At 36.4% G+C, this 26,502-nt stretch overlaps 1 protein-coding gene across 10 annotated transcripts in view; it reads left to right on the top strand.

The window, feature by feature from the left end:
- Positions 1-26,502, top strand: part of LOC105393460 (calmodulin-binding transcription activator 2) — a 143,455-nt gene that overhangs the window by 23,994 nt on the left and 92,959 nt on the right. For 5 of the 10 annotated variants that reach the window (XM_048622490.1, XM_038115168.2, XM_038115172.2 and 2 more), the window contains exon 1: positions 23,761-24,165. The exons of 1 other annotated variant lie outside the window; for it this stretch is intronic. The gene's annotated coding sequence lies outside the window, so the exon portion shown is untranslated. 4 more of the 10 variants (XM_048622487.1, XM_048622492.1, XM_038115171.2 and 1 more) reach the window with 2 other exon arrangements.

Raw genomic sequence — 26,502 nt, forward strand, 5'->3', positions numbered from 1 at the left:
CAGAATCAAGCAAAACATTAGGGTTGCGCTGGAATCCAGTAACAGATGAGTTTCGATTCCAGATCAATCTTGAAGATTTCTCGGATAAAACCACAAAACGAGCACTCTTATCAAACATATCAAAGATATTTGATCCCTTGGGTTGGTTTTCCCCATTGACCACCAAATTGAAGCTTTTGTTCCAGAAAACCTGGCAGACTGGTATAGAATGGGATGAAGATATATCAGAATGTATCAAATCAGAGTGGATGAAAATTCAGAGCGACCTCCAAACTATCAACGACATACAGTTACCAAGATGGTTATGTATGAAAAAATGCAACACCATAGAGCTTCATGGTTTCTCAGACTCGTCAACGAAGGCCTATGCTGCCGTCATATACTGTAAAATACCTGAAGAATCAGTTTCATCATCAGAGTCCACAATTGTACTGGTAGCAGCCAAAGCAAGAATAATATCAGAGAGCAAAAGTATATCATTGCCGAGACTGGAACTGTGTGCAGCTCATTTGTTATCAAAACTGATGAGTCATGTAGTGACTAGCTTAACAGAGGCAAAGGAGATCAAAGTTTTCGGCTGGAGCGATTCCACTGCAGTCCTTGGGTGGATCCAAGGCGAACCAACGAGATGGAAGCCGTTTGTAGCAAATCGTGTTCAGCAATTAACAAAAATCATGCCACCCGAAGGCTGGAGATATGTCGAGTCAAGTCAAAACCCTGCTGATTGTGCCAGCCGTGGCATCTCAGCCGAGCAGTTGAAGAATAATCAGTTATGGTGGCAAGGACCAGAGTTGTTATCATCTTTTAATCATCAGAACGAAAAGGTTAAACCTTCGTATACCACAAATGAAGAGGAAAAGAAATCAAAACAAACTTTAGCGTCGGTCAAGACGGACGAACGCGACATCATAAAAGAAATTGTAAACAATCATAGCAATATTACTCGACCAACACGAGTCCTAGCGTGGGTGATGCGCTTTTTATCAAAAAACAAAGACAGGCCATGTTACCTAACCGCGTCAGAGCTTAATCAAGCAAGGATGAAAATCATTATGAACGAGCAGCGTTCTGAATTTGCAGATGAAATGGAATCAATACAAAAAGGCAATAAAATTGACCCTAAAAGCAAACTTTATCAATTGAACCCATTCATGAAAGATGGTGTTTTACATGTCGGTGGACGAATCAAAAACGCACATATTGTTGAAAATATGAAGCACCCCATTATCATCCCCCACTCAGGCCACCTGACAAATTTACTAATAGATCAAGGACATATGATGACATTTCACGGAGGCGCCCGCCTTACTTTATCATGGCTGCGTCAACAGTACTGGATAATCGGAGGTAACAGAGCTGTGAAACAAAGATTATCAAGGTGTGTTATCTGTAAGAAGAAGAATCCACCTAAACAATATCAAATCATGGGCGATTTGCCAGAAGCACGAACAAACGTAACAAGACCGTTCTATCACACGGGAATCGATTACACCGGGTTTGTGGATATCAAAATGAATAAAGGACGAGGAGCAAAAACAACAAAAGGATACATTGCTGTTTTTGTTTGCATGGCAACGAAAGCAGTCCACCTGGAGTTGGTCTCGGACCTTTCATCATCAGCAATGCTCGCCAGCCTGCGCAGAATGGCAGCGAGGAGAGGAGTTCCAGGTCACCTGTATTCTGACTGCGGAACCAACTTTTGTGGAGCCAGCAGGACACTCCAAAAAGAGTATATCAACCTCAAAGAAACTCTAGATGAAGAGTTCTTCGCAGCAATATCAGAAATGAACTTAGAATGGCACTTCAACGCACCTGCCTGGCCGAGTGCAGGAGGACTGTGGGAGGCTGCGGTGAAAAGTCTTAAATATCATCTTGTAAGGGTAATAGGAAACCAAAAACTTACATTTGAAGAATATTCGACTATCCTATGTCAAGTGGAAGCATGCTTGAACACAAGGCCACTGTGTGCTATCAGCGAAGATCCTGACGACATCAACTATCTAACTCCAGCTCACTTTCTATCAAGCGGACCACTTCTAACAATCATCGAGACGGAGAAAGATGAAAGAACTAGATGGAGATTATCCCAAAAAATATTCCAAGACATATGGAAAAGATGGCAGACTGAGTACTTATGTCAACTATCAAAGCGCAGTAAATGGCAACAACCACAAGAAAATATCAATATCAACGATCTGGTGGTCGTACGTGACGACAATCTCCCAGCTGGAAAGTGGGCGATGGGCCGCGTGCTCGAAGTCCATCCCGGGCAGGACGGCTACGTGAGAGTCGCCACCATCAAAACACAGAACGGCATCTACAAAAGACCCGTGGTAAAGTTATCAAAACTACCTGTAAACACAGAAAACCAAAGAGAGGAGCCTGTAAGAAAAGAAAGAGAATCAAAAGGATATCCGAGAAAGAAAGGAAGTTATCTTTCTATCCTCATGGTTTTACTATTTATGTTTGTATCGGCACAATGCAGTTATCAAATATCAGCATTTAATAATAGTCAAAGAATTTACTTCGACAAAATATCAAACATGCGACTCGTAAAGGATGAATGGAAGCTGATTGCGTATTACGATTTACAACCGTATTGGCAAGGTACAAAACTTCTTCAGCAATATATCAATCATATGGACAACATCTGCACAAAGGTCATTGAACATAAACAATGTGACGTAGTAATACTACAATTACGTCACGATTACGAGGAGATCGAGTTTAATAACCAACTCGTACTGAATCAGCAAAACAGCGCGCGACCGAGACAGCGGCGCGGGCTTATCAACGGTGTCGGGTCGCTAGCCAGGAGCCTGTTCGGAGTACTAGACGATGAATTCGCCGAACAATATCAAAGAGACATAACACTTATAAAATCCAATCAGAATCATTTGGCATCATTATGGAAGAATCAGACATCGGTTATAGAGGCTGAATTCAATCTTTTACAAAGAGTAGAAACCGCCATGGACAAGCAGCATAAGATTTTTAATAAACATATAAATGAGTTTGAGCAGACGATCAGTAACACACAAGCTGAATTGAAAAATTCTAGATCAATGAACGACTTCGCACTAATGTCAATCTCTGCGAATAGCTTATCAGTGAACTTGAGAAATATTCAAGATACCTTGATGGATACTATTACAGATATTCATTACGGAAGGTTCAATATGCATTTACTAACACCAAAACAAGTTCGGGACGAACTAAATATCATATCTGGGCAACTTCAAGATTTATCTCTACCTATCAAGAATATACAGACCGATATGTATGAAATATACCACATGTTAAAGGTCAAGGCCAGCATGAAACCTGACTATTTAATTTTTGAAATCAGAATCCCCCTCGTGACAAGAGACAACTACGAAATATACAAGCTCATTCCCATTCCTTTTGAAAGAGAAGGTAAAATGATGAATGTAGAGCCAATAGCCAGTCATTTAGCGATAAACCTGCATAAAGATCTATTTATTGAGATATCAGAAATCGATATACAGAACTGCCTTAGAGGCGACACACAAACTTATATCTGTTTATTATCAAGACCAGTGAATCAGATGACGTCAGATATCAACCATTATTGTATCAGTAACCCATCAACACAACAGTGCACTACTACAACTTCCGCGTGTCCGGATACCTGGCATGAGCTTAGCAACGTCAACACATATTTATATTTCTGTTGCGGACAATGCACAATTCGACTCATGTGTGAGAGTTACGTCACCACTCAACAGCTGAGCAACGCTGGCATAGCAAAAATCAGCGAGGATTGCATTGTAAAAGGACAATCATTTACTATTTTCGCACATAGACAGATCAGCAATCAGATAACAATATCATCAGATTTGGCAAAAATCAAGATTCCCCAAATAAATAACATTATAAATATATCAATACCAAGCACTAAACTGGCAGAGGATATCATGAACGTTAGCAATCATCAAAAGATATTGACCAATATAAGAAATAGCATAAAACAGATGAAAGCAGAAGGAGTAATGTCAGAGAGTCTATCACAACATGACATTCATCATTATGTAGCAATTTATCTGGTGATCGGAGCAGCAGCAGTGGCGAGCGCGGTGTACGCGTGCCGGGGCCTGCGCGCGCGCCGCGCCCCCGCCGCCGCCGCGCCCGCCGCGCCCGGGCCTGCCCGCCCCGGCAGCGTCGCCGAGGCGGCGGCAGCCGGCCCACTTCAGCAGCATCAGTGTAGTGTACATAGTGGTAAAGCAGAGCTATCGAGTGTTCAAGTAGATAATCAAAGTGTGCGGTGTTTCAGTGAAAATCCACTAAGTGCGCGGAGTGTCGTGAATAAGGCTACTTCGCCTATATTTCGCAATCCATTCAAAAATTCGGTTAAAATCAATCGCACTAGAGACTTTACAATTTAGAATTTAAAACAAAAATGGCATCATCTTGTTATTAGTTTACATCATCCCCATCATAAATTAGTTATTAATATTAAATACCTATTATCATCAGTATCTATAATTAAATCAATTGTTTTCATCTCTCGCCGGGAGCATGTACGAGCCGCAACTCGTACATCACCGCGTCAGCGGATCATTTTACAACAAACCAATAATTTTCCATGTATTCATTAGTATACTTTCAGCAATCGCGTCGGTTACTCATCCCCATCATTATCATAAGGCATTGGTTATCAATAAATCAATTTACAGTTACAAAAACTCTTATCATTTATCTACTGTACGGTCCGTACCGTACACAGCCATATTTCGAAAATACAGCAGTGGCTCTTAAAACTTGAAAAAAATACTCTTTCCTTTTTTAATTACCTTAGAAGCTGGAAGGACTTTAATGTTATCATCAAACATCCGATAAATCATTCTAAACCATATTAAACAGTCTACCACATTCATCGTCTGTTCTTGAGAACAATAGCACGAAATTAGCTTTTTCACTAACGAAACTTTTTATTAATGAAGCGCAAGTGTATTGGACGTTCCTTTCGCTTCGTACTTTAACCAAAACGTGTAGTTTCTCTTCAATTTTTCTTTGATGAATATTCTCAGGTTGGAGTGTTTGGTAAGAATGTGACAGATTTGTCGTGTGACAGAGGAGTAAAATGTGTTGCAAAGTCGATTAGCATTTAAACAGTAACATAAAGTGTAATATTCACATGTTGATTTCAAAGTAATTGTTATTACCAATGAGTAAATAACAAAATAATAATTTCATTGTATTTTATTTTAACAATTACCTACGTGACGAAACTGTCGCCGAATAAACACACGCACCTCCTGTCACACTTTGCGGGTGGCCGATACGCGGTGTCTGGATCTCAAAGGGGAAATCTTACCAAGGGGAAAAGGAGACCTTAAACTCAGATCGATGGCAATAAGGACGAGTGGCTCAAACAAATATTTTAAATGGCAACCTACGTGACAGAATGTTACTACTAAAACATTAGGTAGTAAGAGACAAATTTTCAACAATTTTTTTAAATATTTCAGAAATCATTTAAAAATATATATTTTGTTTTACTAAATAGGTAATATCTTCTGGAGTTTAAATAAATTTTTATATTTTATGTTGTCATATATATTTTTTGTAACATTATCGAATATGCGCAGGATGAAGTGGCGGGAGACAGCCAAGATTCGTATGAAATACTCCTCTGTCACGCGGATTTACCACTCTGTAACGTAATTTTAAATACAAAAATATAAATTTATATTTTTGTAAACGTGCACAGCCGTTATGTTTTTTGTACAATGCACGCTGAAATATAAATAAATAAATAAATATTTGTAAAACTCATGATTTTTTCTTCACAACTGATGGAGACTAAGTTATGTAGGTTAAAAAGAAGAACTGCCCACCTCATATTGCTTTCCGTTTAGGAGTAATTTGGTGGTATGTTACTGGAATTTTTTTTTGCTTGTGAGTGTAGTGATTATGAGCTGTAGAGGCATAACTTATAGGATCTTGTCCTCTCGTGGATTCAATACTGCCATGGAGGTCATCCATTTTCTTTCAATCAAGAGACGTTAGTACAATACTACGTGTTTTACGGTTAAGATAAACATCAAAGTCAAATGTTTTTAATCAGCGTATAAATAAAAAAAATTCTGATGAACGTCAATTTTTACAAACTCCTCTCCGTTCGGATAAGGAGCTCTTTCTGTCTTAGGAGAAGAACGGAGGCAAGAAACTCCTGAGCCATCTTTTCAAAAAAGACTTAAAACTAGTTGGTATAAACGTCGACATAAACGTGGTAGGTACTCTTTCAAAACTCTAACTACCCCTTCGGGTATTGCAGTCGTTAATGTATAAGGTCACATACTTGCTACATACCTACAAGTACATAGTTTAATTTATATATACCTACAAGTGCATAATTTAATTTTCATCTAAAAATTAACATAACCCCTCCCCCCATTAATAAAAGAATAATATCTTCGCTTTATAAGTTGAATGAATCCGTAGGGAGAACTATAAAAGTTTTTAATTAATTAGAAATAGGCAGTTCAGTAAAAAAATACCTGAAGTTTTTTTTTGTGAATTATTAAAATGAAAGTAAGTACATTTATCAAAAAATAACTGCCAAGCCAATCATAAAAAGCCACGTGACCACTATTTTCTTTTTTTTATTACAATATTTTTTTTATAGCGTATTAAGTATTTTCTCTTAGTCTTCGTACAAGTTGTTGAGCATTTTTAATGGTTTGACCAGTTTGACTTACATTAAATTATTATTAATAACCTAAATTACAATTGAGGTAGGTTTACTCGTACATATTATTTAGATTATTTAGGGTGGAGCGGGAACGCACTGATAAAAATCCACCCGTTTCACAAAACGGCGGTGTTCTCAGTATAGTTATAAAATTAAGCAGTAAAACCCAAGTTTCAGCAGTAATCTCAACTAAATACGTCAAAACTTATAAGACTATAAAAGTCGCCGAAAACTTATTGAAACTAATGAAAATTGCTCCCCGCGCGCTGACCCGAATATTCTAAACAAAGGTGAAAATACTTAGAATGAACCACCATTCCTCATTCCACAAGTAGGGGACTAACAGACTTCACTAAGTGTTCAAATGGCTGCCAAATTAGTGTGTTTTTTTTACTGTAAAGCTAAAGAACTACGAGAAAGTTAAAAACAATGTACCAAAACACTACATAGTACATACATAAGTAATTATACAGGGTTGTTTTTAACTTTCTCGTAGTTCTTTAGCTTTACAGTAAAAAAAAACAATCTAATTTGGCAGCCATTTGATTAGTACCTCTATCACTCGGCGATAGTGAATAGAGGAGCAAAAAATCTTAGGAGTAACAGACTTTTTAAATTGAAATATGTATTTCATTAAAATGTGCTCACCAAGACAGTATATTAAACAATTACTACATAAAAGAGTTGATAACATTGCTATTTCGGTAAGCAAACCCATTGATATCATAACAGAATCTGAACGTAAAACTAATAAACTGCGTATAAACTAACGGAAACATTCGATTCGGGCGAGTGCAGTGCGTCCCTCAATTTTACGAACCGACTCGTAAAACGGGCAAATGTCGACGAATTCTATTTTTGAAGTTTACATAACTTGGCCCGAGTGGTAGCCTTTGAATCTGGAGTTCCTTTGTTTCGAGGGCGCCAGTTAAGCAATAATACGCGTGAAAAAAGGAAAAAATACTCTTACTGCCTGGATTTATGGTTGGTTAGCAAGTATTGAACGCTATTTTTGACCGGTGTCGTTTGTCTATGGCAAAGTAGCTTTAGGATGAAAGCTACACTAACCAACATCATTAAACACATTTCAAAAGAAATGTATCCATTCCTTTGTCTTTCTGTTTTTTTACAGGACCGATTTTAAACTGACTTCATACAAAGTGACATCTTTCCCTTTTACCTATCATCATCATCACTATGAACAAAACAAAATACTACATAAAACAAAAGACAGACCCAATTTTCTAACTAAACTGAAACCAGTTAGGTTTTAAATTTGGAACGCGGAAACAGCAGGCAGGATAGAACATTTAGTTGGGCCATTTAGAAAAATAAAACGCTCTTTTATAACGTTCTGAACAGTCTAGTTGCAGCAAAGAGGTGGCTATCTCATCTTTTCATTACATGCTTCCCTCTTTGAAATGAGGAATTACTACTATTTCATGTTTTAAACTGAGGTTTGAAAGGATGTTGCTTACATAGTTCGGGTAAGTAGGTTTTTGTTAAGGGATAAGTTGAATGAGAATCATTTCAAAGCATGTGCTTTTAATTCAAATTGATTTTAAACGTAAGAACCACCAGCTATTAAAAATTGTGTCAGATATTATTGTCAGTCTATACATTATACGTATTTAAAATTAACAATAAAATAGGTACACGTTTTTATTGTGTTTAAATAAATAATATGATTTTTGGATTGAAATACAGGACCTAAATTACAGACTACGAAAATTCATCATAATACAAAATAATGCCACAGACGTGTATTCAAGCTTAAACTATCATGTCTTAGTTAAAATTTAGTATTCTAGAAGCTCGTTGAAAGTTTTCCGAAGTAGGTACATTTAATAAAATCCCGAGAGCACTAAACCGTACTTTACGAACTACAAATATTATGCGCCGTAAAGGAGATCCCAACTCAGCACGAAAGAGGTTTTAAAGGAACACTACCTTTCCTTTTTAAATAAAATTTAAAAATGTATGAGTCGCTAATGACGCGTGAACTCACTGAGTAAGAGCACTGTTGTGCTTAACATTATGAACTCAGAGTTTATTTTTAAGTCTTCATTTAATGTTATTTAAAAAGTTATCTATTACATAAATTCAGATGCGATCAGATGTGGTGGAAAATTTGGAAAAGATAAACATAAAATTACTAAATTGCAACCTTTTTGCATGTAAATCTAGAACCTTAATCGGTTTCTGGTATTTCTACACACATCTTATCACTACTTTATTCATTACCTACTTTTGTTGTTGCCTTTTATTGGGTTCCATAGTTGTCTAATATATGTATTTTTTCATACAATGACTATTTTGTTTTTCTATTTTGTGTATGTGTGTGTGAAATACATAAAATAGAAAATGCTAGGTGCATTTCATACACACATACACTCGTTTATCTTTCTTCTTTCTATTTAATAGTACTCTGCGATCCTTCATTCCATATCGGTTTAGCGTGGATAAGGTAATGCATAACAGAATAATCCGCCGGAGAACTTTTTAATTATGACTGATGTTCATTGTTATCTTGTTTTCGAAAGGCGAAGTTAAAGCTGTTTGAATGTTTCCGTTTTATGTTATTTTCAAACTTCAGTAGCTAATAAGGTACGTGTAATTACTCTATGGAAATAATATATTTCACTTGTGAAATACGATTTTTCCGGGCAGATTATGTATAAAGCTTTTGTTCCTTCTAAATCGGACGACAAAAAAATAAGTACGGTAAAAAACTTATATTGATTCCGAAAATTCCGAGGGAAAACCATTTTAGTCGAATCGAAACTGGCAGAAACAGCAAAACAAAAAGCACAACTGGCTGACGAGAAAAATATGAAAAAGTTAGCAAACATTTACCTAGGCCTTAGTAAACAAATGCGACCTCATTACAATCTGTATCTGTGAGTGTGCGCCACAGATTATGTAATTCAATTAGACTCGACAGTTCTTTGACTACATTAACACGAGATGTTTCGCAGACGCCGATCTCTGCCGTTTGTTTCTGCTAATGTTAATTGAACAGATTTGTCTAATTGTTTCTTTGTCAACAACATCTACAGGGTGATGTATAAAGTTGAATGTGAACTAGTCACCGAGAGTAAAGGCGTTGTTGACATTTTTATCGAATTGTTTATGTACGTACATAGGAAAACCACTTTCATGCGAAAGAGGCAAATAATCATAAAAAGGGATATTCAAATTATACTTTGTAAATTGTGCAATAAAAGAAAAAAAATCGTTACGAAAATAAAAGAAGTAACATCTAAATAAATGTTATATATAATAAATTATACTTAAATGTCTTAAAAGCGCCTCTATAATTATTCCCAGCTCTCTCGCTCTTCTTCTGGCAATTAGCTACAGGGCGATTTTTTTCAGAAATCTTCCGGTCTGAAAAAGTTTTTCTTGGCATCTTGATAAATTAAGCTTAAAATTTGGTACCTTTTAATTTAGTCATCTTAAAAGTAAGGAGAAAATCATGGAAATGAAACATTTCATGTTTTTATTTTAGGTTAGTTAGAACTACGTTTATGTATCTTTGTATCGTCCTATTGTATGTTTACAATTATGTGAATAATTTAAAATGATATTATTATAATGGTACCTAGTGGGTGTGTGCAAAATATTCATTTTAGTGTCTCTAGTCAGAAACATCACTACAAATAGCAGTCTAAGTGCCAATTTCTCCATTGTCGGTTAGAGCATAACCAGGAATTATTGGTTGACTTTTGACACATCTGTCAAGAATTTAGTATGGAGATGACGTATAAATGATCAACCAATACGTGGTTACGATTTAACCGACTATTGTGCAATTGCAGCTTACCCCACCTTTCATCAGCATTTAATCGAGTAAAAATACCTCTCAACACATCCGTGTTCCCCTCTCGCTTCCTGAAATATGTTTGTACGGAACCCTCAAGAAATCCGGCAGACATTAATCAGACACACCTGAACGTAATCGTTTCACAGCGACCCACTTGCGAGCGGCTTATCGCGATATTTTAACAAAATTCCGACAGTCTGATTATGTAAAGGTAGCCGGAGAAGGTTTTTTTTTTGTATGAGTTTGTATCCGCGGTCGGGGTTTTAACAACGACGACACGAAATTTTCTTGATTCTAAGGCGACTGAGGTACATAGGTTTATATAATTAACTAGAAATGTATCCAATAAATAAATACAGGCTGTAGCGTTAATAGGGGTCCAAGCTTAAGGGGGTGATACATCATACAATAACCCCCATAAAATAACCAAATTTGAAATAATTTTACCCATAAGTCTGTCCAAAATTTTTTTTTTTATATTAAGTACTTAAAAAAAACTTTTTTTTCACTTGTACTACCTAGTTCTTTAGACCCAGGCCTCCAACGAAAGTTTCCCCAGTCAGTCAATACTTGTATTTTTACGTAATACAGGTTTTCCACGGAGATCCCGCGCGCTCCGGATAAGCGAACAACTTTTTTGTTGCATAAATCGTGTGGCGGGTAACAAGGACTGGGATACGTCGAGTCGAGGTTGAGATTTCCAAGAATATGGGAACCCTTGCTTGACAAAATACGAAGTTTAGGTGCGATGCTGCTCTAACCACGACTTTATCTCGTTGCATTAAACGTTAAATTGCTTAGCAGTATTCTAATGCTTCGTATTTCGTGAAGTAAGACTAGTCCCCCGCATTTTGCGTATTTTCCACTCGGTACACCTACATTTAATGAGAGAGACTTGAGACGATCTTGGCTTGGATTCTTGAATCTTTGCAAGGATTTTAGGTGGAATTTGGTTAGTTTAGGATTACAGAGTACTATTTGCAGGAATAACGTGCATGATAGTATAGAAAAAAAGGCGTATTCGTAAATACCATGTAAATACCCAGTGGGCAATGGTAGACTGGTTATGATGATGAAGAATAACGAAGATGTGTATGTTGTCTTCTATTTAACTTAAATTACTTTTTTTACTTTGAAGCGATCATGTTGCACACGTGCCTAAAGGATTCCGTTTCAGCATAATTATGTTGTGTAAAAGTACGACCACAACACAGCACTGGTAATAACTGTATCTATGTCACAAACACATGTCGTGTTTCCTAAAGGTTTTTCTATTTTCTTGTCGGTTTTCCGACGAACGGCAGATTCCCTTATTAGCGAGAGGCCTCAAGGCCGAAGGGATAAAACTTCAGGCGCGGTTTCTAATACAACTCTCTTACACGTGTATTTCATTTATTGACCCGAGTCTTGGTAATTTCCATGTTGCTGGAACGATACGGGTACGAATTTCATTATTTATCGACGCGAAAGTAAATTAGAAGCGATTAGTTTAGTCACACGTTTAGGATCTAAGGTATGAGAGACAGATAGACTAAATGATACTAACTATTATAACAGCGACAAAACAAGACCTATTTTTCGGCCGACAGTTACATAAAATGAGTGCTTACTTAAAAAAGAAAAGAAGATCGTTGTTCTAAATTCGAAGCACATTTTGTTTATTGCGTGTGACAGTTTTCGTTCAAAAACGTCGTCGAAAATTGCGCAGAATAGCTCCCCGAACAACACTCTTCGTCTGCGAGTATTTCCGAACGATCCAACGCGGGGATCTGCTGATACCTACTGAGTCACTCGATGAATATCATTGCTATTTCTAGACTTTCATCACAAAACATTCATCACAGATTGTAGTAATTGCAGAACCTACAAAGGTCAAAGAGCAAGTTTACACGCCTTTCTACGGTCTTATGCAATTTATATTTTAAAAAAAAACATACGTATATAGAGACGAATTGAGAACAGCCTTCTTTTTTTGAAGTCTGTTAAACATAATATCATTATGTGAAAGCAAAAAAACTTTGATTTACCTCTTATAGACGGTTTAATTTTTTTACATTCACTATTTATTGTATTCCATATTTCACTAAATTTTATTTCAGTGTCATCTTAGCACTGCCATTGTAAAAATCCGCCTTCAGTGAAGTTCGAATCGTTAGGCGTAGCCGGTATACAACTATACATGGCCTATTTATGTGTCGAGCGAAAACAGAATCGCTTATGAGCTGTCTCCAAGATGGATGTCTTTGATACATTAATCACGGTAAAGCTGGGATTAGCCTCTCTTACTCCAAGTTTCGATTAAACACATCTACAATACTCGTATGTAGATACAACTAGGTTATTAGGTATCAGTATTGTATTTTTATTTAGTGTCAGACTGAAAATATGAGTGTTATTAATTAGTTATCGGTTCGTGAATATACATCTACCCAACTTATGGAGCATTTTTAATTCAGATTTAACTAATGAAAATCTATTTCTACCACACGTTTTTCTAATACTTAACTTTGATTGCGTCGATGTCTTAAATCACAGTCCATGCTGGATTTAAGTTAGGTTTAGGCAGCCGCTGGATGTGGGCAGAAGATCTTAACATCCAATATTTACCACCCAGCTCTACCTGATCGTCATAACATTTAGAAGTAGGGCGTTCTAAGCCACTATTGCATATCTGAGACCTTCAGCTGGATAGATTCTATTCTAGGATGGGTTTTAAAAAAATACAAAGGTTGTCAAGTCTTCTTTGTATCCTAGACGATTACGAGTATGTGACGGCAGAAAGTACTAACTAACCAGTAGCTTAAGTAGATACCTTAAGGAAGCCTAAATTTAAGGTCGTCGATCTGGTTTGTACCTAGGTACTCTAGAAATATGCCTAACACAGCTCGTAAAGTCTGTTTCTGTCGATGGGCAATGTCTGGCCTATTTTTGATGGAGGACGTCTTTTATGGCTGTTTTAGTAGGCTTTACTTGTGTTTTGTCTACTCCGTGCGGTTATATTGGTAGTAAATGCCACTGTTTATACTTTGTGTATGTACTACGGCTGACAGGAAATCGCAATTTTCTACGCTAAGTTTGAATGCTAGGTTATAATTTCGAATTAATAAATTTGTACTATGTATGTATGTATTACAGTACAGTGATGTTTATATAAGTTAAATGATGATAATGTTATAAAACCAATATATATATATTGTGTTGTGTTAATATATATGTATAAATACAATATATATATACCTACATATAATATTAACACAGAACTGGCCATTTTTTTTGAGAAATCACGAATTTTATAATAACAAAAAGAACAAGTTACGTTTTGAATAGTCGTATCTTGATTATTTACCTACCAATCTTTTTCCTATTAAATCTACACACAGCCTTCCTAATAATTTACGCAGTAGCTAAAAAAACACACCTATAAAACGGCTTTACTAAGGCTGTAACTGGCCGTAATGTACCACGGAGGGTGGTAACCTCAATTGACCTCTTTGCTCTGCATACTTGTCTAAGTTCCCAGCAAGGAGTTTGCAACAGTTGTAAGCTTGTAACGCTACCTACCTGTAGCGTCGAGTCATGCATTCTTTAGCACCAGCCGACTTTGAACTGCTTGTTGTAAGCAAGTCGATGTTTAGATAGTAGAGGTATGTAATTTGGAAAATTATTGTTGATCTTGTTAAAGTTATTTCCTAATAATGCATGCTGTGTGATTAAACAAATGCATAACGAACTCGATACGATTAATAAACTTAGTATATTAGGCTCAATTGTCTTTAGCCAGGATACAATTTTTTTTTTAATTTTTTTTTTATGTTTGAATAATTTACTCTTTTAAATGTTGATTGATAACTAATTAAGTAATTAAACAAAATGACTAGATTGTCACACACACACAAACACACACACAAAGGAAAAAAAAACAGCAAAACTTTACCGGAAAATACAAGTACATTTTCATATATTTTTTTGCATAAGTTTACTTTCTATTGTACAGTTAGGTATATTTGTGCAATAAAAAAAAACAAATTTTATCAACAATGCTGTTAGCAGATTTAATTGTTCCGTGATATTTTATCAAAGGAATCCACCAAACTATTCCGCTTTGTATTAAAAGGAAAGGCTTGATCTTTGACGGGCACCCTGTATCTGACGCGTAAAATCGCCGAGTGTCGCAGATTACAATTTGTGCTTTTACTTTTATCTGCTCCTTTAATCTGTGTCGTTTTGATCCTTTTTGTGTCCGACATTCCACCCTTTTAATTTTTATCCTGAATTTGGCTATGAAATGTAACATTTCAAGGGCCAGTGGGCTGTTGTAAATAAAAGTATATAATATAATGTAGGCATATATGTTAAAACCATGGAAGAAATATTTAAACTAGCCAAGAATAGAGACCGCTGCAAAGAGCTGACTGCCAACCTCGAATGATGGAGAGGCTCTACAACACAGAGTACTTTGTATTATACTATTATTCTACAAGAAGAAGGTATAATTATGTTTATCTTTGTATCTGTATAGATGTATCAGCTGTCCGATATTACAGGCTCCGTCTAGTATGGGGTCCATAAATATTATTATTATATCAGGTGGGTTTATGTATTTATACATAGTATACTCGCGAGCAATAAAATAGTTCCACCAATTTTCTATGCCATTGGATCTTCTTCATTGCTCGGATAAACAAATTTTCATTAGAAAGACCCTCGATCGAGTCATCTTGCACGCAATAATAATAATTTGCCTATCCATTTATCAATATACACTCACGGGCAATGAAAAAGTTCCATTAAGAAAAGCACCAAATTACTCGTAAGCGGATAAGACTAGCTCAATGATGCTGCAATATTGAACTGCAATTTAAAAGCGCACCAAAATATTACCAACTTAAAACGTAAAAAAATTGTCCAAATTGACTACTAAATGTTTAAAAAAATTTAGGCCATTCTGAATCGGATATTTGTGAGTGGAACAGTTTCTTTGCACTTGAGTGTAGTTCGCATCCAGACCGATCGGTCTTCCCGTTTCGTGGTTACGTGTGGTGATTCAGGTGATTGATGTACATAACAAAAACGGTCAAAACCGTTTTCGGTTCTAAATACATATAGGTATATTTTATATAAATGGTATATAGGTTAGTTCCCTCCAGTGGCTTCCGCCGGCCTTAAAAGAGAAACTGTACACGCCCAAAAGTTAATTTTTCCCATAAACTTATTCACAAAAAACCCTTTACATACCTACCTACATACCGAATTGTGAAAAAACATAGAATCTCGGCGTGTAGTTAAAGAAACTTATTGCATATAAAATAGAATGTGAACATTAAGGTAAAATAGTACTCTATAAAAAGAGGCTTTCTTGCGTTCAGTTTATGCCTGAAGTAGCGGTTACTTCCAGTCCCTTTCACCTTTCTATTTACCTACAAAATTGATAAGGCATGCAATTTGTCACTTTGTAAACAAAGAAGGTGTATAAAATTGGTACATTTTGACTAAGGTCAAACCCTATTTTTGCCCAAATTAGCATAATTTACAAGGTAATATGTTATGATACTGTTTAACAAGATAACTATAAGGGTTTTTTTTTTGAATAAATAAATAGGTACATACAACTAGCTGAAACTTCAGTAGCCCTGCCCAATAAAAACACATCCAATCATAGCGCTGCTTGTCTTACTGAAGTTCAGCTCAGTTGTGAAACCAGCTAAACTAATACTTTTTTTTATTTTACTGGCTAAGTAATAAGTTATAATCATATAATTTCTACTATTGTACCGGCTAAACCTGTTTCCGCTAGGCTTCCTCAATATCAAAAGGTACTTGTGGTATTTGTGAAAAGATGTTTGCATTCCGAACTTAGATTCTGAATAAACTTTATATTTTTCTTTTAAATTCTATAAGATGTAGAGTACATTATTAAGTAGGTACCCTTAAAATTATTGAAATGGATGGAAACTTTCGGAAAATTATATTTAGATCATATTTTGTAGAATAACAAAAACATTTAACAACATTCATTTATGTAAATATAAAACACCCACCTTCCACGAAATAACTTGATATTCTTGATCAATCTATTTTCCTGGTACTAACATTATAAAGAGGTAAAAGTTTGCAAACTCGTGTAGGTAGCGGGTTCACTGAACTGGTAAAAATAGGTGTAGCAATTTAAAGTTATACTTTATAGAAGATAAAATAATTTTGTAAAAATAATATATCAATCCAGTACCTAAGCATTAAACTTGAGCTCAGGAGCTAGTATTGCTGGATAAAAGAAAGCGTCCATATTCTTCTTAAAAGAAAGCGTGCATCGCATTCATATTCTTTTCTGTCGCCGTTTCTCCATACATTTATTACAATCCGTTTGGTGCGATTTGTACGATACCGATAGGAGGACCATTAAAAGGCTACTTTTTATCCCAGAATTACCACGGGAAAATACACTTTTGGACTTTGACGGTCGAATGGCGTAGTGGTTAGTGGCCCTGACTGCTATGCCGAAGGTCCCGGGTTCGATTCCCGGCTGGGGCAGATATTTGTTTAAGGACAGATATTTGTACTCGGGTCTTGGGTGTTGATATTTATATTTAATATCTATCTATCTATGTATTTGTGTAAATATATCAGCTGTCCGATACCCATAACACAGGCTCTGCCTAGCTTGGGGTCGGATGGCCGTGTGTGAGATGTCCCCACATATTATATTATTATTATTAAAAACTTTGCTATGCCACTGGAACTTTTTCATTCGTAGTGCATTTTACCACGAAACGAACCTCGTAGGAAGCTAGTAACACATATAACAAAGAGCGAACTATTACATCAGCAGCCACTCCTTATGGAAGAATAGTTAAGAGATACGGTTGATCTTTTAATAATATCTTTTCTTTGCCAAGAAGAGTTTTCCGCTTGGAAAAACGGTCAAGTGTGTATTCACACTCATCTCAGCGTTTTTTTTTTACTTCGATGAAAAGTAATTATTTACTTGTTTTCTTGTACCTCCTGTAGGTTGACTGGTAGAAAATGCTTTTAGCATTAAGTCCACCTTTTGTACACTTATGTTATATTTGTGCAATAAAGTACCTATTAAATAAATAAATATTCTTGGATGGAGTATTTAAACATTTACACATTGTGATGAATGTGTATAAACGTAGATTTCGAACAAAAAACGACTGTTATATCATCATCATGATTTGGCCACAACGTCTGTTAAAGATGAGCGTTGCACCACCTGTAATATCATATTTTAATTAATTACCAACGCCGCTGTGGTCATACCTTGTTGATTATTTGTTTAAACCTCATATTTTGTTATTTGAGCCTGATACACTACTACCTATTATTAAATTAAAATTAATATTTATCCTAATTATAATTCTGGACGTATAAATTACCGTTACCTCCCCTCAGGGGAGAACGAAGTCTGAGTGTTTCTGTTATATTTATCCATGTTGAAAATTAATACCTATCCGTAGTTTTCAACAAAATTTAGAAAATAATATTCAATAGACCAAGGAAAATCCAACGAAGCGATACTTAGAAAGAAAATAAACTTCACCTCCGGTCTCTTCCGGCGGCGGAACCTTAAAAACGTCCAACTTTTATTTTATTTAACGAAAATGAAAGGCTAACACGCCGTTACAAATTAGCGGGGCTTTGAGGAGAAATTCCAAAATGGCCGACTTCCTGTTTACATACTGTCTGCTTAGCACCTCTATAAATTTTCAGCGCGACTGAAAAATAAAACGGTGAGTCGAACCGGATACTGCGACTCAGCGGCACTAGATACACCTCCTGCTCAGCGGGACCCAGTCCGCTTATCAAGATGGTGACGACATCACCCGCCATTTTGTTTCAACTCTTCAACAAATTATTTCTCCCATTTTAGTTACACTCGCGAAGAGTTATGCTTCTTTTGGGAAATAATAACAGCACTTCTAGCGGCCGGAATGTTTTTCGCACTCCCCCAGGAGTTGTTATTTGTATTTTATTTCGAAATTGCCGGAATTATCTGCGGACAGCAGCGTTTTCGGAGATAAAGTAAAAGCGTTTTAGGCGCGAAACGTGTTGTGCGTTCGTGAGACGTGATAAGCGTGCGCCGACATATATCAAAAACATTACCATATCATTGGTCGCCCTCTGCGGCCGGCCTAGATACTTTATGGAGTTAATAAACCATAAATTGTGGTCCAAGCAGGGTGGGCAGCGTGCACCTTTGTTCTGGACACGTCACTAATTTACGGCGGGCGCCGGGGGCGACCGGCTCCACGTTGTCTATGCGCGTCCCGTGGGGCGCAGATAGCATGGACCAAATTAGGTGCATATTGTTTAGGCCCCGCTTGTTACCGGAAAGTCCTAGTTCCGAACTCTGCTCTAGTTGCGTGCGAGTTTGAATAAACTCTTGGATCGTCAGGTTGGATGGGATGAAGTTTGAACTTGTGTAATTATTAAGCTATATCTAAGTACTCACCTAATTTACTTAAAATACTTTAAAAATATTCCAATTTGCATTATACAATCTCCTACTAAGGTTGCGCTTGTCTTTCAAGCGACTTATCAACAAAAATGATAACGGCAAACAAACAAACATTACTAGATTCAACTAGTTACGTACAGTTTGGTACCCAGCTCACTTTTGTTGTCATTATCAACATCTCTATCTTGTTCATTTTAGAATTTCTTTGTCCGCGTCCCCGATGTTTAGACAAAGGCGGCCCAGATGGCATTCGACGGAAATGTTAATGACTGAAAAGGAATTCGGAGCCCAAAGGGTACACTCGTATGCCCTCGACCGGTCCGATGTTTCAGCAGATGTTTGGCCTTGAAGTAAATTGCCTACTGGAAATGTTCACAAATGAAACCTTTTACCTAGCAATTTTGGTTTTAAAGTTTCTTCTATTTGAGATTTGGTTGATTGATTTCTTGGTTGAAACAATCCCAGTTGCGACTATCAGATAGGAAGAGTAGAATAATTGTCGTCTTAGATCGGCCCTACATGCGGTTACTGGCCCATTGTTATTTAATTGGGATGGACGTATTTGAATACGTACCCAGTTAGATATTTATTGCTGTCATACTTCCATGTTATACATCTTTGTTAAAGGTAAGATGCCTACCAAATTTCTGTCCCACTTTGTAAAAAACACTATGAAAAAAATCTATGATAAATACTACGGTCCGTCCGTGTAAAAAAGTCAAAGTTACAAAATAAATCGAAAGTAGGACAAATTTATAGTGGGTTTTGGCGCTGCATACTAATTGGGGAAAAACAATTAACGACAAAAAACCTGTTTGTTAGACAACGTCCATCTATTAAGGAAATTTAATTAAACGAGGACACTCTACCGACCTTTTTTCCCGAGAAAATTGCAATTAAACCTTTCTCAAATAGTTCTTTGTGAATAAATTTAGAATTATTTGCCTGAACTTCCGTAATCTCCGAGGGTTAGATTAGAAAATCTTATGTGGATATTAGAGCTATAGTTATTTTAATGATATATAAAGAAAAATTCTTTGATAGACAAAGAATGTAACATTTGAAGCCGTGAAAATACACGTATAGTTATAGCTTTTGCAGTTACCAAATGCCAAGCACCCTACCTACCTACATACACAATTACACAATACATACACATAAGGTATATGGGAAAGTATATAATATATGTGTATACTAGTCCGGAAATGGAAAGTTTGGCATAGAACATGCAGCGTCGAGAAATCTTCAGTTTCACCAAGCTTCATAGGGGTTCACTCCCACATAACAGTCGTTTTGAATCATGAATCGTACAAAAGCTTATTGTTTAATATTGAAGCTGTTAATATTCTAAAAAAAAAACACCTTTTAAACATCACCAAAGGTTAACTGGTAGAGAATGCGGCAAAAAAAACTGCGAGTTTATTCAGTGCGAAAATATTCTACTGCAAAGCTTTTCTACTGAAACGATTTCTAAGATTTTGTAAATCCGGAGTGTACCCCTTGTGCTGTTGTGTCAGAAGTGCTTCAGTAGGCTTTGGAAAATGACAGTCGGCAATTTTCCGACGCGTTATCTACGAGTATCAATAGTTGAATCTATAGATTTCTGAGACGTGCTACGCTACGACAGACACATACACAAACACATACCACGTTAAAATTATAATACCTCTCTTTTTACATCAGCGGGTCAACTTACGTGATCTTTAACCAACTAGCTCCTGTGCTTGATTGTACGCACGCTTGGGTACTTTTATAGCAATAGCTTGGACCCGGCTATAAAGTAGGGTTATTTGAATAAAATGTGACATTTATAGCTTTTTAATTACTTTTAGTGCCGGCATTCCCGCGCTCAACTTTTTATGTTCCTACTTTTTCAAGGAAAGTAAATTTTTCGTACAAATCAATAATAATTTTCACGCTGGGTATATAATAGGTATATTAATGTTCACTCACAATCTTTGTCTTTAACTTTAATAGTATTATAATCCCCTAAAATTCCGTCCGTCTGCTTGCTATTTTGTAATTGTTGCTCAGGCTACGCGATGTACATCAGAAGAACACTGGCTCCTAAGATACAGGTTACCCTAGTTTAGGAGCCAGGGGTCCTATTATACAAAATGAATTTGTTCTAGCCTAATTTATTTTATACCATTAGTAATTATTATTAGTAAGTATTGGAATTTTTTGTTATGTAAACATAATTATTATTGATGTAAATGTAAATTTATGTTATGATTGTTATTGTTGTAAGGCTTTATGAATAAATAAATTATTATTATTAAATAATACTATCTATGGTTTAGTTATGGCGATGGCAAGCAAAAAAAAATATTCTTTATTACATATTGCTAATCGTATGGTAAAGCTAGCTACTTTTTTAGATATTACTTTTTTGTAAACACAGAAATTACAACAGGAAATCCACAATACAGACGGCACAATTGGCGGCCTTATTACCAATGAAGACTAATTTCTTCCAGACTACCTCGGAGGAGAGAAATTAGCTTGTCAGTGATAAAAATAGAGCTGAAAAAAATCTACTATGTCTCTCTCTCTCTCAGCCTTCTGTAGTCCACTGTTGGACATAGGCCTCTCCTAACGATCGCCACCCCAAACGGTCACCCGCCATCTGCATCCAGCGGCTTCCCGCTACCTTCCGCAGATCATCAGACCAACGGGTTGGGGGGCGAGCGACACGCCGTTTGCCGACACGGGGTCTCCACTCCAGAACCTTACAGAAAAAAATCTACTATGTATAGGCACATAATATAATTACTCCGATGCTATTTTATAACTTCCGTTGAAGAGTGCACCTGATTTGAGTGTGCGCGATAACATCAAGTGGGTGGCTTTATTTACTTTTTAGCAATAAAGAAAATCTCGCCGGTTTTTTGATAAACACTTACTGTATTACCACAAAAGAAGGTTTTTAACCGACTTCGAAAAAAGAAGGAGATTTAAGAATCTCTTAAATTAAGATTCGTGTGTATGTTTTTTATTAGCAAGAGCCAGTATGTATGCTAGGAGCAACAGTCAGAATAAATACATTTCTAGTTACTTTCTTAAATTGAAGGCCCTCAATGTAGCATGGTACTAACTGCTTCATACATAATACCGGTTTTTCAGTAATCACATAAAATATTCACATAAAATCTTTCAGTAATAGGAAGATTCTTTGGCACTCTTCATTCACAATTGGCCTATCAAATCGGTAGATACCTACCACTGAAAGTTGATAGTTCGTATTCAGTACAATATTTAACTCAAGTTTTAGGTCACGAACAGCATCCCTCATAGTTCTTGTATGTAATGGGGCCCCGTGCAGGGTGACCATGGGGCGGGACACACCCCGGTATTTCCCGGAAACTGTCAAGTGCTCGACCCTATTTTATTTGGGAATAAACCCGCAGCGTTCATGTTAAATTGCTTGTTGAGGAACAAAGAGGAACTGAAAGTGAGCCTTCGGAATTTATTGCACTTAAAATTTTACGTTGCGGTCGCCATCTTGAATTTATACTATTTGCCTACTGCGCCGTCTTCGTTCGAGGACAATTTGGGTTTGTTTTGTATGGGCACTTTTATTGTTCATTTAGGTATACTGAATTCGGTCTAAACAGTAATTTGTGTCAACTACCCGCTATAGTTTAGCTTCTCTATGTTCAAATAATACTATTCTGTCAATTTATTATTTCTGTGTTTGAATAACATTTTAATTTAACTGTTGATTTTGTTTACAGATTTTCGCAAATGTACATAAATTATATTATTTATAAATTTTCAATTGGACAGCCAGCCTGCGTTGTTCGTGGTGCCCTCGGCTGTATGTCCCACGTAGTGTGTGGACACCCTACCCAATCTCGTGGTCTATCCACAAGTCACGTCCGTTTTTGGCAACGTCTCTTCTCAGACTAAATGTTGGGAAAAATTGAAATAGCGAATCGGAATGAACGGGAATTAAATTTGGAAAAGTTCCGATGTTATTATTAAATTTTGGATAACCTACTTTACCTTTCACATTTTTTGATTATGTAAAAATATATATTTAAATAGTTTTGTACCTATTTTTGGCTGACAAACTCTTGCGTTTGTCACCGAAACGATAAAAATATGTAAATCACGAGAATATTTTCTTGTCTCAGACTTTTTAGTGCCCGATTATGCTTAGTTCAGTTTTAGTTTAAGGACTTATTTTAGCACAAGTAGTCAAAATATTGGAAACATTTTCGAAAAACGAGACAATTGATAAGATATGCATCTTATCACTGTTTGCGAGTGTCTTGATCTAGATTGAGAATCTAGGTATTTACAGTTACTGGGCAAACAATGAGCGATGGCACTAATATTACTCTACAAGAACACTTCGATGAATTTCCTACAGCATCGCGTATGTCCATATTTATGGATAATTTCTATGAAGAACATGTTTAATGTAAGAACATAATTTTACTTATTTGTTAGCTCCAATATTCATAATGCGTATCAGGTACCTAATGGCCAGTTTTCTGTCTTTACACTTCAGCCTCTTTGGTCATACGTTGTTATATTATCATAATTGTATCATCCGACACCCAACTCTAGATTCAACTAGTAAAAAGATTTAAATCTATTAAGAACTTAAGTCTTGACCTATTTATGAACACTTGAAACACACAAAAAAAAACAGAATCAAAACTAAATCACGTTACTGTTTACTTAAATTTAGATTTATATCAAATAATGATAAGAAGTACCCACAATGCGATAACAGTCGCTATGTTTTGTACATACGTATATCACCTTCATTACAGTTTAAGGCTTACAATAAAAGGAGTAACGATCTCCTTTTCCGTTTAAAAATATACCTAAATCGCGGGAAATTAGTTCTTTTAACTTTTTCTTTTGTGTCAGTTGGCAAGTTTTTAATCGCATTTATATTCGGCCAGTGTTTTTTAACCATAAGGACCTTGGACGCTGACGTCAGGAGTGTGTGCGTGTGTGTGTGTTGCCATTACATAAATTGATTGCGCTAGTGTTGTGCTTTGATAAGGCGTAAATGAAATGGTAATCGATAGATTGCGTTGCTAGTTTATTGTGTTTACATCGATTTGGGTTGAATTAATCGGGCGGCGTGTCAGCGTGTTACGGAAAGTGACAGTGATCGTTGAGGTAACTAAAATTAATGTCTGATGTAGTAGTAGAATTATTAATTTCATTGTGATCGACAACATAGCTAGGTATATTAATTGTTACTCATAAACGTATGGGTACCCAGGTATATGTTAAATTTATCTATGTATGCTGGATGCATGATTGAAGAAGTGTTTTATTTGTATGAGGAAAAATGTGTTTTCTTGTAAAAACTAAATACACAATGATATCATAGCTGCAGATAACAGGAGCTGTTATCGCGGTGATTTGAGAATTATTTCACTAAACATGTACAGGATGGCTGTTTGTTAGTTGTTCTATCAGACAGAAACATTTACATAGGTAGGTATTAATCAAATAACCTTTAAAAATGACTGAAAACCTGGAATTTTACAGGTACCATTGCCAGTTTGTCAGAGTCTATTTGCCCCAAATCGTACTTACTATTTTTTAGAACCTACGACCACGGTAATAGCAGATACTTATAATACTATTCACCGACGTCCCCAATCCAATCTATTCACTGGGCTGAGGTTCCTGCGGGTTGACTGGCAGAAAATGCTTTTAGCATTAAGTCCACCCTTTGTACTTTTATTTGTAATATTTGTACAATAAATAACTAAATAATAATAATAAAAATAAGGAGTACCTAATTGATTCGTTAAGTACCTAGTTATTTAAACTAGAGTTTAAAACTACATTCCTTTTAACATGTACTTATCAAGTATGTGAATCGATTTAAGTAGAATATAAGACCGCCTTTTACGTTAAGTTCACCCGAATTACGTTACAACTTGTTCATTTTATCTATCAATCCAGCCCCTACCGTCAATCTTAGGTCGTTGGCTTGTTGTTAGTATTGCATTTTGTAATCTTAGTATTATTATGGCCTGACCACGATAAGTGTGAACGTCAATGGGCGGGATTTACGCAACCCTATCTTGTATGTTGTTGTGCTTCTCTATCTTCTTAAAGATACGACGTTTATGTCGATGACTAATGATGACAGGAAGTAGTTGGCACCTGTTTTAGAATTTTAGATATTTCCTTGCGTATGGTAAATACTTAAATAGGTAAGGAAGTAAAAACAATAGACAGGTAGAGTAGGCAGTCGATAGGTTGAGTGAGGAAATTTCAGAAGTTTGATGGCAGATATCAGAATTTTGTGGCATTGGTATGCTTTGGAGCCTAAGCCTATGCTAGTAGCACTAGATGATCTGGTCTGATGAAGACGATTCAAACGTAACCACAAAATAACAAATTTCTTAACTTCCACTCTCCATTCAGTCACCATGCTTTGCTAATATTTTCTCCCGTTAAACACCCGTTAATCCTATGTTTGTGGTACACATTTATCTAGGTACAGTAAGCGGCAGGGAAACCTGACCCCACTCAGAAGCATTGTTACTATCAGAGGAGGGTCACGTTTCTCTGCCCCTGACCGTACATACTGGTATCACTGGTCGCAAAACACGTTCAAATCTGTGCGCACGTCGCGCGACATACAAAATGCAAGCCCCCGGGCCGTGGAGCCGCCTTTAAAGCCTATAAATTGGAGATTTTTCGCTAAGAAAAACAACATTTGTAATCTAAAATTCTCCACTAATGTAATAAGTGAAGTTATGACTGTTGCTCACTTGGACTGGCTTCTCACGTACTGCTAACAAAATACACTTATATAATATGCATTTTATTGTCCAACTGTACATCGGAAGGTAATATTTTGGCATCCGACTTTGGGTTTTAACTCGTTGTGTTAAGAGCTGTTAGGGGTTATGTAGAGTGTTGCCGCGAGCGTGGCGGCCTGTTGTTGTACCGTCGGCAGAAAGTTTCCATATTATTTTGTTTTACACATGTGTTTTGTTCAAAGTTGTTTCTTCATCTCATAATAAGTTTTCTTGTAGCGACGAGATTACGCTTCTGTTATGGAAGGTTTTAGGTCACATGATGATAGAATAAGCCTCGGTATTAAGTTTTGTACATAGCCAGCTTAAATTGGGATAAAAATGTGGAAAAACTGGGTCGCTCCGATAAAAAGTCGAGGTAGCAGACAAACAAACCATAAACTCAATGTTCGACATGGATTTACAGTAGCTTATTTATTTAATTCTCATTTTAAGTTTAGTTCAAACAAGCAGGAGCTAATATTTTTATATGCCTACTTATGTAGTTTTATTTGTGTACTCTTTAAATAGCCAAAGAGGTTAGCGTAACAACTCGAACAACAGACGAAGTTTAAAATTTGAAAATTTAAAAGTGGAACGTTTGTCTGTGTTGCCAGTACGTTCGTAGCTCGTAGCAGTTTCGTAGCGCCTGCTACGCCGGCCTACGCCGTCGTAGGCTGCAACTTTGATG

This window comes from Plutella xylostella, chromosome 8 (genome assembly GCF_932276165.1).
Source record: "Plutella xylostella chromosome 8, ilPluXylo3.1, whole genome shotgun sequence".
In the NCBI taxonomy this organism is placed as follows: domain Eukaryota; kingdom Metazoa; phylum Arthropoda; class Insecta; order Lepidoptera; family Plutellidae; genus Plutella; species Plutella xylostella.